Here is a 16,336-nt window from a genome sequence, read left to right as displayed (position 1 = left end):
AAGTGATACAAAGAGGGAAGAAATCCAGAAAAGTTTTTAAGGACCCATTTCACAAGACTCTGAAAGAGTCACAACGTATACTAGGGATGGACCCATCCTACAGTGTATTTGGAACTGGATTAGGTTGGAATCTGTGACCAAATGTTGAGGGTATTTTGTTTTTCTGGCCTCCCCCCCGCCCCCAACTCCTCATTAGAAAGAGCCAGGCCCCTTGTTGTTAAATATTGATCTGGATTTAAAGTGTGGAGGGGACCCCCCCTCTGGTATGTATATATGGATAGGATGGAATTAGTGCAAGGGAAGGGAGGTAGGATGAAAAACAAGCTAAATAATGAATACAAGGAATTAAAAAAAAAAAAAAAAAACTTGTTTGCAATGGGGAAAAGGCAGACAAATGTCCTAAAATTCTACCACGCAAGTGCCAAATGTCACAAGAGACCACACACTCTCTCTTTGTCATGGTAGAGGGAGGACACAGCTGAGCATAGGCAACTTTTTAATGATCGTGAATTCGGATGACGAGCAATTTCTATTGAGCTAATCAGGAAGGGGCAAGTACAAGCAAATGCAATTATTTGGTATACAAACATTTGTCTACATTTATATGCAAATCAGGTACAACCCTCCAGTTCCTGGTGAATTGCTGACTGTAGCCCATATGGTAAATTCTGGGCACCCCACGTCTACAAGCTGACTGTACAGATGTATTTCTAGTTGGCCTTAATCCACATGTGAGAGGATTATTAAACTGATGTGCTACACTGCTGGTTTTTTAAAACCCATTTGCACTTTGTAAATAAACTGTCTAAGAGAAGCAGAATTTACAAGCAGCGGAAGTTTGAGTTTTTAATCTGACCTTTCCCTAAATAGCCAGGTAGGAGAAGCAGAGAGGAAATTACCAAGCTTCAAAGCTCCTAATAAAGGGATGGCAGCAAAGAACAAAAAGGGAGAAGCCTTGCAACTATGCTGCCATTCATATGCCATTCATATCTTCGTGGTGAAATGAACCCAAAATAGATCAAACGCACATTCCTTTAACAATTAACAAGAGGACTTTGACACCCAGCAGATGAAAGCCTTCAGTTACACATCACATCTTTCAAGAACACCTCATAAACGTAACACACAGTAATACTGTTCCTGACGGATTTATGGGCCATTTGTATGTTCCTCTAGCAGAGTTATAGGCTGTTGTTAAAGTCCCTTCTGAAAATGTCTATGTTCTTGCTAAACAGGCATTTCCCCTTGAAAATGACATGAAAGCAAAATAAAGCAGGTCATCTATACCAGGTTTCAGAGTAGCAGCCGTGTTAGTCTGTATTCACAAAAACAAAAAGGAGCATAAGCTTTCGTGAGCTACAGCTCACTGCATCCGATGAAGTGAGCTATAGCTCACGAAAGCTTATGCTCAGATAAATTGGTTAGTCTCTAAGGTGCCACGAGTACTCCTTTTCATCTATACCAGTTCTCAACCAGGGGTATAGGTATGCCTGGGGGGTACTAAGAAGTCTTCCTGGGGGTACATCAACTCATCTAGATATTTGCTTAGTTTTACAACAGGCTGCATAAAAAGCACTAGCGAAGTCAGTACAAACTAAAATTTCATACAGACAATGACTTGTTTATATTGCTCTATAATACTATACGCTGAACTGTAAGTACAATATTTATATTCCAAATGATTTATTTTATAATTATATGGTAAAAATGAGAAAGTAAGCAATTTTGCAGTAATAGTGTGCTGTGATGCTTTTGTATTTTTATGTCTGATTTTGTAATAAGTAGTTTTTAAGTGAGGTAAAGCTTGGAAGTATGCAAGACAAATCAGACTCCTGAAAGGAGTACAGTAGTTTGGAAAGGTTGAGAGCCACCGATCTATACTGCTTGCTTTCATGCGATTACCTCATAATATATCCTCAGTCCTGAACCAATTTATTATTTTTTCCCTCTTTTTTTAAAAAAAGACCTTAAAGGAACAAATTGCTTCATAAACAAAAACTGCTTTTTTATAGAGCATGAATACAACAGATACCAGAATACAGAAATGACTTCTGTTCCGGGTGATTCAGTTTATGTCTGCACAATTTAGCAAAATGGTCCTTTTGTTCTCTGAATTGTACTCCGACACAAGAGATTGTTTTTACTTTACATCAAAGCGCTTAAGTATTCCCACAGCAATTTGCTATGGAGTATATTCCCCACAGGCAAATCCTCAAGGCTCCTATTTGAAGGAGGTCAGTTAACCCTTTCATCAACTATTACTCCTGGAAATAAGACACTCAGTATAGCGGTCAATTATCCAAATTCTATTATACTGATTAACAAAAGGTAGAGTACATGGTATGTATTTTTTCCCCTCAAAGAGCCCTAGATTATACTGAATGACATGTAAATTCAGCAAATCAGATCACTGTTTTATTTATAATTTATCTGCAGATTTAAAAAGCAATCAGTTAAGACCCTTGAGGCAATTCTAATCTGGTTTTCCAACCAGATCACAGCAGGCAAATAACTTCCTGGGGGGAAGGGCTGAAATTAAGCATCTCCCAGTCCCCAAACTTTCTCAGGATAACCAAGCTCTGTGACTGTCAGCACAAACATACTTATAGTATCTAAGAAGCTGTTATCAACCACAGAAAAGCAGAAATCTATAGAATTTCAAGGGAATAAATTCAATGCATAGAAAATGGATTGTAAAAATGGCACTTTTACACTTTCACTATGTCACGAACTGCTACTAGGACTGCAACATCGTCCAGACCAGAAGATAAAGCACAAGTTTACTTCTGAGTAAAACAATCTTAGTTTAAGAGAAAACAAAGTAAAACCACTCCAAGGACTAGCATAATAAGAAACAATAGAAATGAAAAGCAGAGCTTTATTTCAGTCACCTTTTTTAATTCGAGAGGAATTTTTACGTTTGTGGTATGGTTTCTCCAACTCGAGCCCACTTTGTGCTTCTTGTGTAGCACTAACTGAATGCCATACTGGGGTCAGACCAAAGGTCCATCTAGCCCAGTGTCCTGTCTTCTGACAGTGGCCAATGCTAGGCGTCCCAGAGGAAGCGAACAGAACAGGCAATCCTCAAATGATCCATCCTCTGTTGCCCATTCCCAGCTTTTGGCAAACAGAGGCTAGGGACACCATCCTTGCTCATCCTGGCTATTAGCTATAGATGGACCTATCCTCCAGGAATTTATCTAGTTCTTTTTTTGAACCTTGTTATAGTCTTGGCCTTCACAACATCCTCTAGCAAGGAATTCCACAGATTGACTGTGCGTTGTGTGAAAAAAATACTTCCTTTTGGTTTGTTTTAAACCTGCTGCCTATTTCATTGGGTGACCCCCTAGTTCTTGTGTCATGAGAAGGAGTAAACAACACTTTATTTACTTTCTCCACACCAGTCATGATTTTATAGACCTGTATCATATCCCCCCCCTTAGTCGTCTCTTTTCCAAGCTGAAAAGTCCCAGTCTTATTAATCTCTCCTCATACAGCAGCCGTTCCATACCCCTAATAATTTTTGTTGACCTTTTCTAAAACTTATCCAAGTCCAATATATCTTTTTTGAGATGGGGTGACCACATCTGTACACAGTATTGAAGATGTGGATGTACCATGCATTTATATACAGGCAATATGATATTTTCTGTCTTATCTATCCCTTTCTTAATGATTCCCAACATTCTGTATGCTTTTTTGACTGCCGCTGCATATTGAGTGGATGTTTTCAGAGAACTATCCACAGAGACTCTTGAGTGGTAACAGTTAATTTAGACCCCCATCATTATATGTACAGTTGGGATTATGTTTTCCAATATGCATTATTTTGCATTTATCAACATTGAATTTCATCTGCCATTTTGTTGCCCAGTCACCCAGTTTTGAGAGATCCCTTTGTAGCTCTTCGCAGTCTGCCTGGGATTTAACTATCTTGAGTAGTTTTGTATTATCTGCACATTTTGCAACATCACAGTTTACCCCTTTTTCCAGATAATTTATGAATATGTTGAATAGGACTGGTCCCAGTACAGACCCACGGCAGACACCACTGCTTACCCTCTCCATTCTGAAAACTGACCATTTATTCTGACCCTTTGTTTCCTATCTTTTAACCAGTTATCAATCCATGAGAGAACCTTCCCTCTTATCCCATAACTGCTTACTTTGCTTAAGAGCCTTTGGTGAGGGACTTTGTCAAAGGCTTTCTGAAAACCTAAATATACCATATCCACTGGATCCTCTTTATCCACATGCTTGTTGACCCCCTCAAAGAATTCTAGTAGATTGGTGAAGCATGATTTCCGTTTACAAAAACCATTTTGACTCTTCCCCAACAAATTATGTTCATCTATATGTCTGACAATTTTGTTCTTTACTATAGTTTCAACCAGTTTGCCTGGTACAGAAGTCAGGCTTACCAGCCTGTAATTTGAGCCCTTTTTAAAAATTGGCATCACATTAGCTATCCTCCAGTCATTTGGTACAGAAGCTGATTTAAATGATAGGTTACAGACTACAGTTAGTAGTCCTGCAATTTCATATTTTAATTCCTTCAGAACTCTTGGGTGAATACCATCTGATCCTGGTGACTGATTACTGTTTAGTTTATCAATTTGTTCCAAAACCTCCTCTATTGATACCTCAATCTGGGACAGTTCCTCAGATTTGTCACCCAAAAAAAATGGCTCAGATTTGGGAATCTGCCTCATATCCTCAACTGTGAAGACCGATGCAAAGAATTAATTTAGTTTCTCTGCAATGATCTTATCATCCTTGAGTGCTCCTTTAGCATCTCGATCATCCAGTGGCCCCACTGGTTGTTTAGCAGGCTTCCTACTTCTAATGTACTTTTTTTAAAAAAAATTCCTATTACCTTTGGAGTCTTTGGCTAACTGTTCTTCAAATTCTTTTTTGGTCTTTCTAATTATATTTTTACACTTCATTTGCCAGAGTTTATGCTCCTTTCTATTTTCCTCATTAGGATTTAGCTTCCACTTTTTAAAAGGATGCCTTTTTGCCTCTCATGGCTTCTTTTACTTTGTTGCTTAGCCACGGTGGCTCTTTTTTGGTTCTCTTACTATGTTTTTTAATTTGGGGTACACATTTAAGTAGAGCCTCTATTAAAAGTTTATTAAAAGTCTTTTAAAAGTTTCCATGCAGCTTGCAGGAATCTTACTTTTGGTGCTGTACCTTTTAATTTCTGTTTAACTAACCTCATTTTTGTCTAGTTCCTCTTTCTGAAAGTAAATGTTACAGTGTTGGGCTGCTGTGGTGTTTTCTCTGCCACAGGAATGTTAAATTTAATTATATTATGGTCACTATTACCAAGCGATCCAGCTATATCCACCTCTCGGACCTGATCCTGTGCTCCACTTAGGACTAAATCAAAAATGGCCTCTCCTCTTGTGGGTTCCAGGACCAGCTGCTCCAAGAAGCAGTCATTTAAGATGTCAAGAAACTTTATATCTGCATCTCTTCCTGAGGTGACATGTACCCAGTCAATACGGGGATAGCTGAAATCCCCCATTATTAGAGTTTTTTTTATTTTAATAGCCTCTCTGATCTTCCTGATCATTTCACAGTCACTATCACCATCGTGGTCAGGTGGTCTGGAATATATCCCTACTACTATATTCTTGTTATTTAAGCATGGAATTATTATTCACAGATATTCTATGGTACGGTTTGGTTCATTTAAGATTTTTACTTCATCTGATTCTACGCTTTCTTTCACATTTAGTGCCACTCCCCCACCAGCATGACCTGTTCTGTCCTCCTGACATATTTTGTACCCTGGTATTACTGTGTCCCACTGATTATCCTCATTCCACCAAGTTTCTGTGATGCCTATTATATCAATATCCTCATTTAATACGAGACACTCCAGTTCACCCATCTTATTATTTAGACTTCTAGCATTGTTATATAAGCACTTTAAAAGCCTGTCACTTTTTAGCTGTCTGCCATTACATGATATAATTGAATGGGACTTGTTTTTCCTTTTGACTGCTTCTCATCAAATCCTACCTGTATTTTATCATCTTCCATCCTTCACCTCCTTATTAGGACACAGGGAATCTCCATTTATAGATCCTCCCCAAGGGATGTCCGAACATGTGCTCTTCTACACCTGTCGGCTTTCTCCCAGCCCTTAGTTTAAAAACTGCTCTACGACCTTTTTAAACGCCAGAAATCTAGTTGCAATTGGTTTTAGGTGGAGCGCATCCTTCCTGTATAGGCTCCCCCTTTCCCAAAAGTTTTCCCAGTTCCTAATAAATCTAAACCCCTCCTCCCTGCACCATCATCTCATCTATGCATTGAGACCCTGCAGTTCTGCCTGTCTAACTGGCCCTGAGCACGGAACTGGAAGCATTTCAGAGAACACTACCAGGGAGGTCCTGGACTTCAATCTCTTACCTAGCAGCCTAAATTTGGCCTCCTGGACCTCTCTCCTATCCTTCCTTATGTCATTGGTACCTACATGTACCACAACCACTGGCTCCTCCCTAGCACTACATATAAGCCTATCCAGATGTCTCGAGAGATCCGCAACTGTCACACCAGGCAGGCAAGTTACCATGCGGTTCTCCCGGTCATTGCATACTCAGCTATCTATGTTTCTAAGGATCGAATTGCCCATTACCAATACTTGTCTCTTCCTAATAACTGGAGTTCCCTCCCCCGGAGAGGTAGCCTCAGGGCGAGAGGATACCACATCATCATCTGGAAATGGGATCACTTCCCTTTGCTCCAGTTGGATGTTCTCCTTCCCTGAGACTTTCATCCTCCTCAACAGCACAGAGGCTGTCAGATGGGGGGTGGGACCATCCTACTGTGGCCCGGAAAGTCTCATCTACGTACCTCAAGCTCCTCCAGCTCCGCCACCCTGGTCTCCAAAGCCCACACACAGTCTCTGAGGGCCTGGAGCTCCTTGCACCGAATGCGCACATACGCCACACACACACACACACGTTATGCCACGTAATACACACCTACGCCACCTGCCCACAGGGTGGTAATCCCACAGGGCAGGTAATCATACATGCTGTACTGGGTGCAATAAACTGGGTCGCCCCCACTCTGTTTCTATTTCTTGAAGTCTCATACAGAATCAATCACCTGTTAACCTTGTTACTTATATATATATATCTTTCAGTAACCTAACCACCACTCCACCCACACAACACTACTTTATCATTATATTTTTTAAAAAAAGTTTCCCATCCAAGGCTCCCTGACACATCATTAACACAATAAAATCCTAGCAGCATTAATCATTTCAACAGGAACTCAGGCAGTCAGACACCTACAGAAACTTCTTTGTCCATCACACTGTGGGGAAACAAACCCTCAGCCTTCTGCAAAATCTCCAAACAGGTGTCTCATGGAGCATGCTCAAAACGTCACTGAATTTGAGCTATTTCACACCAAGCGGGATGTGGGAACAAGTTCCAGTCTTGGAGCCCTTAGTGAGGGGGATCGAGCTCAAATACCTCTGCTGACCACAGCTGTGGCAGGTTGGCATGTGGAGGACAGGCCAGTCCCAGGACATTTAAAACTTTAAAGGTCTCAACAAACCCCTGAGGCTCCACCCGGAGTCGAATGGATAGCCAGGGCAGATTTTGGAGCACTGGCATGGCAGGCATGTGTGAGATGCCGCCCCATTCAATAAGCAGCCCACAGCTTTCTGCACCAGCTTTTTAAGGTGTAGTCCCAGCCAGCGTGCCTCGGAACCGTGTAATCAAAAGCACAGAGGAGAGTGGCATGGTCTGCATTCAAAAGGAAAGATTGCAACCTCCAGCCCAGACACAGATGGTGGTAATCTGACCAGGGGCTTGTCTACACTGTCACTTTAGACTGCTGCACCTTTCTCGCTCAGGGGTGCGAGAGAAAACTCCCCCGAGTGCTGCAAGTTTCAGCGCTGTAACGTGCTGGTATAGACAGTGCCCCAGCGCCGGGAGCTGCGCCCCTCGTGGAGGGGGGTTTTTTAGAGCGCTGGGAGAGCTCTCTCCCAGTGCTCTGCCATGACCACACAAGCCATGTTAACGCACTGCCGTGGCAGCACTTTCACGTTGCCAGTGTAGACAAGCCCAAAATTAATGCTGCAATACGATCATCAGACAGCAACCGGAGAGCAAAAATCACCCCGACACTAGAATTCCTAGACATTAATGATGGACGCGCTCCCACAGTCAAAGGGCTGAATGTGGTTTTAGTTCTCACCACAAGTAATCTGGGGTGGATATACACCAGAACCAAACTGTGACACTTCTTGATTCAGGTAGCCTGCAAAAGTGTAACTTAATACCCACCTCCACCTGTGGAGCTGCATTTCTGACCCTGCAAGACACACCTACAGAGCCCACCCCCAGCCTCGAAAACACAGCTGAATCCTTGGGACTCAGAACCCTATCGACTAGCTGAAGAGGTACCAGCCACTGTCTCAGATTTTTGTGTGACACTTTACAGTCTCTAGTTTACAAGATGAGGATACAAAGTTATTAGCTTAAAGCTAGTCATCTGATTTTCCCCAGGAAGAACACCAAACAATGAGAGACATCCAGGACACAAGAGTGTTTCAGTGCATATCTAATTGCTGGAAATCGCTCCCAGAGGTCACTTGGGAGTGTGGGTATTGGGGCTAATACTGCAAATCCGATGAGAAGGCCCTTTTAAGCAAAGGTAAAGGTCTTGTACTCACATAACTAGAAATTGGGGGAGAATGGTTCATTCTTCACTTTAAAACCACACAGATGCTGATGTTACAGAACAGTCTCTGGTCTTTACATTTCTGCCCAAAACAGATTTAGATGCCGTAACCAGCTATGGTTAGTAACTGCCTTTAAAACAAATAACTGATTGTTCTCTTTTCACATGGATTGGTGGGGGAAAGAGCAGCAAGGGTGGGGGAAAGAGCTGCAAATTAATACATGAAAAACTGCTTGCTTTGCAGATTAGGATTAGTTACAAGAGGATGATCAAACATGTTCTTTAGTAAGTGGCATAGGCATGGGACCTAGGAGTGCAGGGGGTGCTGCAGCATCCCCAGGTTTTACGCGGGGCTGCTGGCCCCATGCCCAGGCCTCCAATCCCCAGCCCGGGGCTTGGGACCCAGCCGCTGGCCCTGCTCCTGGTCTCATGCCCTGTGTCCAGGGCTTGGGTCCTGGCCATTAGCCCTGCACACAGCACTGCTCCCAGCCCCAGCTGGGGGGGGAGGGGCAGACACGGGTAAAGAGGCTGGGCTTTCAGCACCCCCACTATTAAAAGGGTTCCAGCGTCACTAGTAAGTGGAAAGGGATACAGTGATCAAAACTCTCATTATTATTATTAGCTAAAGAATATGCATTCTAGCCTGAGCAGTAATGCTGAATCAGTAAATCTAAATTTTTCCCTGTGGAAAATTTTGTGGGATCGAAAAAGCCCCCCTTTTGAAATTAGAGAGACAAGGTGGGTGAGGTCTTTTATTGGACCAGCTTCTGTTGGTCCAATAAAAGCTTTTTGATCTTACACAGCAGAGGTGCTGAAACAATTTGTATAGTGGGGGTTTTCATTTCATCTCATTTTGAAAGGTCAGTTAGGAACTATATTTTTTTGCTTTGAGGTTTCTGATTGGAAAATTAAAATATTTCATTGAAATTGATGTTTTCTTGCAGAACATTTTGATTTAGCCAAAACAATTATTTCAGTGTCAGTGACCTCCTTATAAATATTTGTTACAGAAACTCCAAGAAGCCCAGGACTTCTGGTTTCATTTTTAAAGGCCAGAGGCTACATCTTAGAAAAGCAGTTAAGTCTGAATGGGATGAAAATAGTTGGCCTCATTCAGCTTTTCAAAAACGGTGACTGTATCCTTCTTTGAGAGGAGCGTTAACTAAATCAAACATGTAACCCAGGGGTTCTCAAACTGGGGATCGGGGGGGGGGGGGAGGGTTTGCGAGGTTATTACGTGGTGGGGTCATGAGCTGTCAGCTTCCACTCCAAGCCCCGCTTTGTCTCCAGCATCTATAATGGTGTTAAATATATAAAAAAGTGTTTTTAATTTATGGGGGGGGGGGGAGGATCGCACTCAGAGGCTTGCTATGTGAAAGGGGTCACCAGTCCAAAATTTGAGAACCACTGATGTAACCAATATTAGCCACATCACTTAACGCACTGCTGGAAGGCACTCAAATATTATGGTGCTGAGCTTGGTACATGAACCTACATATTTTTCTTTCACACCTTTAAATTGGGCTGGACAACATTAAACGTTTTGTCCCCAATGCAAAACAGCAACTGGTTTGTTCAGACTCGGCGGGACCTCCTGACTGTACTGATCCATTATGACAACAAACTATACAGTAATTTGTAAGGTTGAAACTCAGTGCATTAGCTTTTGCATAGCTAACATATAAATGGAGTGTATGTGCGTTTGAATAGTTAGCTATTGATTCAAATTATTCTATAAACGTATTGCTAACTCCTTGGCATTATAATTTTCAGCGCTGAAAGTGAATGCAAAACATCATAGCTGACTTTACTGGGGCTGCTGAGACGTAAGAATTCTGTTGTATTAGAAGGTGCTGGCATATCTTACTTAAGGGCAGTTTCCTGGAACTCAACCATTGCATATGTTACAGTATTTTAGGAACTGTGTTTATGGAAAGATGCATTAGAACTAAGAATGTTAGTGTGCAAGTATTTAACCACAGGTAAAGACCCCAGTACTTTAACAGATATTACAGGGACAGGCATCCTAGAAATATCTAAAATAGAGAAAAGAACCTTCAGTCAAAATCCTCCTCTATTTTCAGCACTTGATAGAAATGTTACTTTCTCTTATACAAATTCAAATAGCAGCCAAGTTCTTTTATCTTTCCAAAGGGCATGATATTCTAGTCTAGATACGGCAGTACAGCAATACGTACGCAATCTTCAGGTTTATGAAAAGATATCGATCTTAGCTCTGTGGCTGGCCAAGTGTACTGCAGCAAGCTAGGCCAAGGCACAATAGCCGTTTTGCAACGGTTCCAAATGTATCAAAGAGCATCTGATACTCCACAAAAGGGCTGAAATGCCATCCCCATAAATCAGGGGTGGGCAAACTTTGTGGCCTGAGGGCCACATCTGGCAATAGAAATTGTATGGCGGGCCACGAATGCTCAGAAAATTGGGGTTGGGGTGCGGGATAGGGGGGGAAGAGGGGCTCTGCTTGGGGGTCCAGACTCTGGGGTGGGGCTGGGGATGATGGGTTTGGGGTACAGGAGGGTGCTCCAGGCTGGGATCCAGGAGTTCGGCGGGCGGGAGCGGGATCAGGGCTGGGGCAGAGGTTGGGGCATGGTGATAGGCTCAGGGGTGCAGGCTCCAGGCAGCGCTTACCTCAAGTGGCTCCCAGAAGCAGTGGTATGTCCCTTCTCCGGATTCTACGTGGAGGCGCTGCCAGGCGGCTCTGCACTCTTCCCCGTCCGCAGACACTGCCCCTGCAGCTCAGCCACCTGGAGTGGCCCCTGACCCTGCACCCCAGTTCGAGTGCCGGAGGGGGGCCATGCCGTGGCTTCCAAGAGCCGTGCGGAGTGGCCCCCGACCCTGCTCCCCGACTGGAGTGCCAGAGCGGGGCAAGACCCAGACCCTACTCCCCAGCGGGAGCTCAAGGGCCAGCTTAAAATGGCTGGCGGGCTGGATTCGGCCTGCAGCCTGTAGTTTGCCCACCCCTGTCATAAACTCATGGCTATGTACTCTCTATACGTACTCTCAAATAATCAAGATACCTAGTTTCATATATCCCAGCTGGAGAAATTCCATTTTGCTTTTCTTTAAACGAGTCTAATACAATGCAAACCAAATCACTTTGCCTTCCCAGGGGTCCTTGACCAATAGCCATCTACTTGTTCTACCTATAACTGTGGTAGCAACAAGCCGTATATAACATGATAAACAATAGATAAATATTATTGCAGAAATGCACAGTTCAAGATATATATGGAGCCTCATTATAACCAACTACTTCTCAGGAGTTCAGACTTTTCTCAGAATTCTTTCTTTTGGGCTGAAGTCAGAGCAGCAGGAACCCTGCAGGGCTCATGAACCCTGCTGTTTGGTTGCTAGGGTTTGGAAATGCTCCAGCAGGTTTGCTGGGAGGTTTGTGTTTGATGAAACCTGTACTCTTAACACTACCTTAGCAAAGACTTTTGTGCATGTGTACACACAGAGAGTTACATACAGTTCAAAGATTAAACAAAAGCACAAGGAGTGTTTCTAGTGGGCCAGCAGTACCATTTACCTGATTCTAGACAGTACCGGAAGACAGAATTATATTTTAATTCAGAGTGAAAACCACCCCAGGACCTGCACAAGACCATACACGATGGACACACAAGGCCTCTGCATAGGTGCGAATCTTAACCCTATAATTTCCTAGCTCAGCTTTTAGGCATAAAAGCTAAATAAAGTTAAATAAGTTATTTCTCTCACGTACTTTTCAAGAATATGGGCTAAAGGTGACAAGACCCCAATCCTGTAGATACTTATGACTGGATGTAGTGTTTACTACTGTGTGTAATCTCTATTGAAGTCAATAGAAGTACTCTCAGCTGTAAGAACTGTGCCCAGTATTAACGGTTTTCAGGGTCAGACCCTAAGTCTGTCTATATCTATTGTTTTCTAGATTTCAATTCCTTTTTACAAAAAATCTAGAGAACAAACCAAAAACAAACAAACCTGATCTCAGTGGTGCAATCTAGATGTAGTCATTAAAAATGGAAAACAACAGAGAAGAAGGGGAAACCTCTCCTTCTATTCCTGCTCTTGAGTTTGTGGTTTCCAGCAAAGCAATACAACGGCCCCACCTATGCAATTCTTTTAAGTAATTAAAAAATAACTCCTCAGAATTCCCTGACAATAAGCCCAAACCTCCTACTTAGTGGCTGAGCACCCAACAATATTCCCTTCTCACGCATCCCATTTGGTGTAATCCCCCGAGTGGGGGAGGACATCTGTAATATCTGGAGTCTCAGAATGGAGTCACTCACAGATGTAGAATTTCTTTTTGCTGTGACATGTGTAGCCAGACTTTCCATTCCATAGGACCGAACTCTGTGTGTCAAAGGTGACATATAACTGTTTAATGGGTGGTGGGCACAATTTAAAGGTTATTAGGGGGCATGTGACTGCCCCACGTGTTGCCTCTGGATCTAGAACAGAGGTTTTCAAACCTTGTGGGCTGCACGCCCTCCTAGGGGGGTGCGGAGGAATGTTCAGGGGTGGGCATAAGCGGCAACAGCAGGCAGCTCACGCCAGCCCCCATGCGGCGGGGCTCAGGGAGGGAGCACCACCTCACCCCTGACTTACCTCAGGGGGCCACCCAGCGTGTCTGGGTTGCAGGAGGGATGCAACCAAAAAACCTGGGGGGCACATGACCCCGCACGTCCTGCCCACGTATCACCTCTGCTGTGTCTCTCTACTAGTATTATAACAATGGTGCCAGATGTAAACTACTCCATTTTGAAGGAACGGTCTCATTCCGAAGAGCCTCTTCAATACCGATAGATGATCCACAATAATGCTCATATAGAAAGCGGATTCAGAGGTACGATGGCCAAGGTTTTCACAAGTGACCAGTATCTGGGAGGCCCAACATGAGATGTCTAAAAGGGCTAGATTTTTAGGAATGTCAAGCACCAACCTGGCCTCTGAAAACCAAGGCCCATTAAGGCTTTTCCTGTCCTGAAATGGCGGTGACCGAACTCACTAGTGGACTTCTGAAAATCTTGGCCTTAGTTTTTTTTTTTAAACCCAAGATCTTTAAAATTATAAAGGATGTCAAAGCAGTGTGGGCAATAGAGATCTCCCCAATGATTTCTCATCAACAATCTGATCCGGTTTCCACTGGAGCCCATTGACTCAAGATCTCTTGCAGAGGCTTCAGAGCACAGTGTACTTAGGTTGATGTGGTAAACCGTGCGAGTGTCACAGTCTCAGACAGAAGACTTTTGCACCAGCTGGACGAGGATCCAGTTCCACAGACCGCTGTGAACGAATAGATTTGTTGGGGAAGAGTGAACGTGGTTTTTGTAAAGGGAAATCATGCCTTGCCAATCTGTTAGAATTCTTTGAGGTCAAGGAAACATGTGGAGAAGGGTGATCCAGTGGATACAGCATTCTTGGGACTTTCAGAAAGCCTTTGACAAGGTCCCCCAAAGGCTCTTATGCAAATAACGCAATCATGGGATAAGAGGGAAGGTCCTCTCATGGATTGGTAACTAGTTAAAAGATAGGAAGCAAAGGGTAGGAATAAATGGTCAATTTTCAGAATGCAGAGAGGTAAATAGTTGTGTCCCCCCAGGGTCTACACTGGGATCAGTGCTGTTCAACATATTTATAAATGATCTGGAAAAGGGGGTAAACAGAGAGGTGGCAAAATTTGCAGATGATACAAAATTACTCAAGATAGTTAAGTCTAAGTTACAAAGGGATCTCTCAAAACTGGATGACTGGGCAACAAAATGGCTGATGAAATTCAATGTTGATAAATTCAAAGTAATGCACATTAGCAAACAAACCCAACTATACATACAAAACCATGGAATCTAAATTAGCTGTTACCATTCATGAAAGAGATCTTGAAGTCATTGGGGATAGTTCTCTGAAAACATCCACTCAATAAGCAGTGGCAGTCAAAAAAGCAAACAGACTGTTAGGAACCATTAGGAAAGGGATAGATAATAAAAAGACAGAAAATATCATAAATGCCTCTTTATAAATCCATGGTATGCCCACACCTTGAATACTGCATGCAGATCTGGTCACTCCATCTCAAAAAAGAATTGGAAAAGGTACAGAGAAGGGCAACAGAAATGATTATGGGCACAGAACAGCTTCTGTCTGAGGAGAGATTAAAAATCCTGGGACTTTTCAGATTGGAAAAGAGACGACTAAAAAGGGATGTAACAGAGGTTTATAAAATCCTGACGGGTGTGGAGAAAGAAAATAGGGAAGTGTTATTTACTCCTTCACATAATACAAGAACTAGGGTCACCCAATGAAATTAACAGGCAACAAGTTTAAAACAAACAAAACGAAGTATTTCTTCACACAACACACAGTGAACCCGTGGAACTCATAGCCAGGGGATGTTATTAAGGCCAAAACTAAGGGCTTGTCCATACTGGCAATTAACAGCGGTGCCACTGTCTCGCTCAGGGGTGTGAAAAAACACCCCCCTGGGTGCAGCAAGTTGCAGAGCTGTAAAGCTCCAGTGTAAACAGTGCCCCAGCCCTGGGAGCTACGCCCCTCGTTGAAGTGGTTTTTTTTAAGAGCACTGGGAGAGCTCTCTCCCAGCACTGCCATGACCACACAAGGCACATTTAGCATTGCCAGTGTAGACTAGCCCCCAAATAGGGTTCAAAAAAGAACTAGATAAATTCATGGAGGATAGGTCCATTAAAGGCTATTAGCCAGGATGGCCCAGGGATGCAACCCCACCCTTTGACTGTCACTAGCCTTTGTTTGCCAGAAGCTGGGTGTGGATGAGGGGGATGGATCACTTGATTGCCCTGTTCTGTTTATTCCCTCTGAAGCACATGGCATTGGTCACTATCAGAAGACAGAACACTGGGCTAGATGGACTATTGGTCTGACCCATTATGGCCGTTCTTATGCCCCAGGCCAAATGCCCCTCTGTCAGCACTTGCAAAATGCTAGCAATGAATCCCATCACCACTCAACACTCATGTGGTTTAGGCATTTGTTACAAATTCAAAAAACTCAGATCAGGTTTGTATCACATTCCAAGCTCTAGTAAAGCCTAGTAAACTTTAACCATTTAAAAAAAAGAACAAGAGTACTTGTGGGCACCTTAGAGACTAACAAATTTATTAGAGCATAATTTAGGTACTTGGTCAATAAAAGGACAGAGTGCAACTGAAATCAACCTTGACTCATGCCCAATGGAGCGGAGTGAGGGGGTCAGGATTCTCCTTTCTCAGTCCCAGAGATTCGCAGCATGCAAGATAACTAGAAAAAGCCCATGGGTAGGCTGGTATTTCTATATCATGACCTCTTGGGGTCACAGAGCAAGTTACTACAGATCAGCCCATGGGACAGGAAGCAGCTGAATTCTCTGGAGTTCTTCAGCACATAAGGTTTGGGTCATCCAAACCAGGTTACACCAACCCCCGCATACTAATATGCTGATATCTATGGCCTTTCAAAGTCTATGTGACTCTCAAAAGCATGGATGCTTTCTGCTAGATCAAAAACAACAAGGAGTCTGATGGCACCTTAAAGACTAACAGATTTATTTTGGAATAAGCTTTTGTGGGTAAAAAACCACCACTTCTTCAGATGCACCTTTTAC

General features: G+C 43.1%; 1 protein-coding gene across 1 annotated transcript in view; it reads right to left on the bottom strand.

The window, feature by feature from the left end:
• LAMB1 (laminin subunit beta 1) overlaps window positions 1–16,336 on the bottom strand; it is a 70,229-nt gene that overhangs the window by 14,643 nt on the left and 39,250 nt on the right. The gene's annotated exons all lie outside the window — the stretch shown is intronic.

The sequence above is a fragment of the Eretmochelys imbricata genome, chromosome 1 (genome assembly GCF_965152235.1).
Source record: "Eretmochelys imbricata isolate rEreImb1 chromosome 1, rEreImb1.hap1, whole genome shotgun sequence".
Taxonomy (NCBI): Eukaryota; Metazoa; Chordata; order Testudines; family Cheloniidae; genus Eretmochelys; species Eretmochelys imbricata.
Note: the sequence above shows the minus strand (reverse complement) of the source record. Positions and strands in the feature narration are given on the sequence as shown.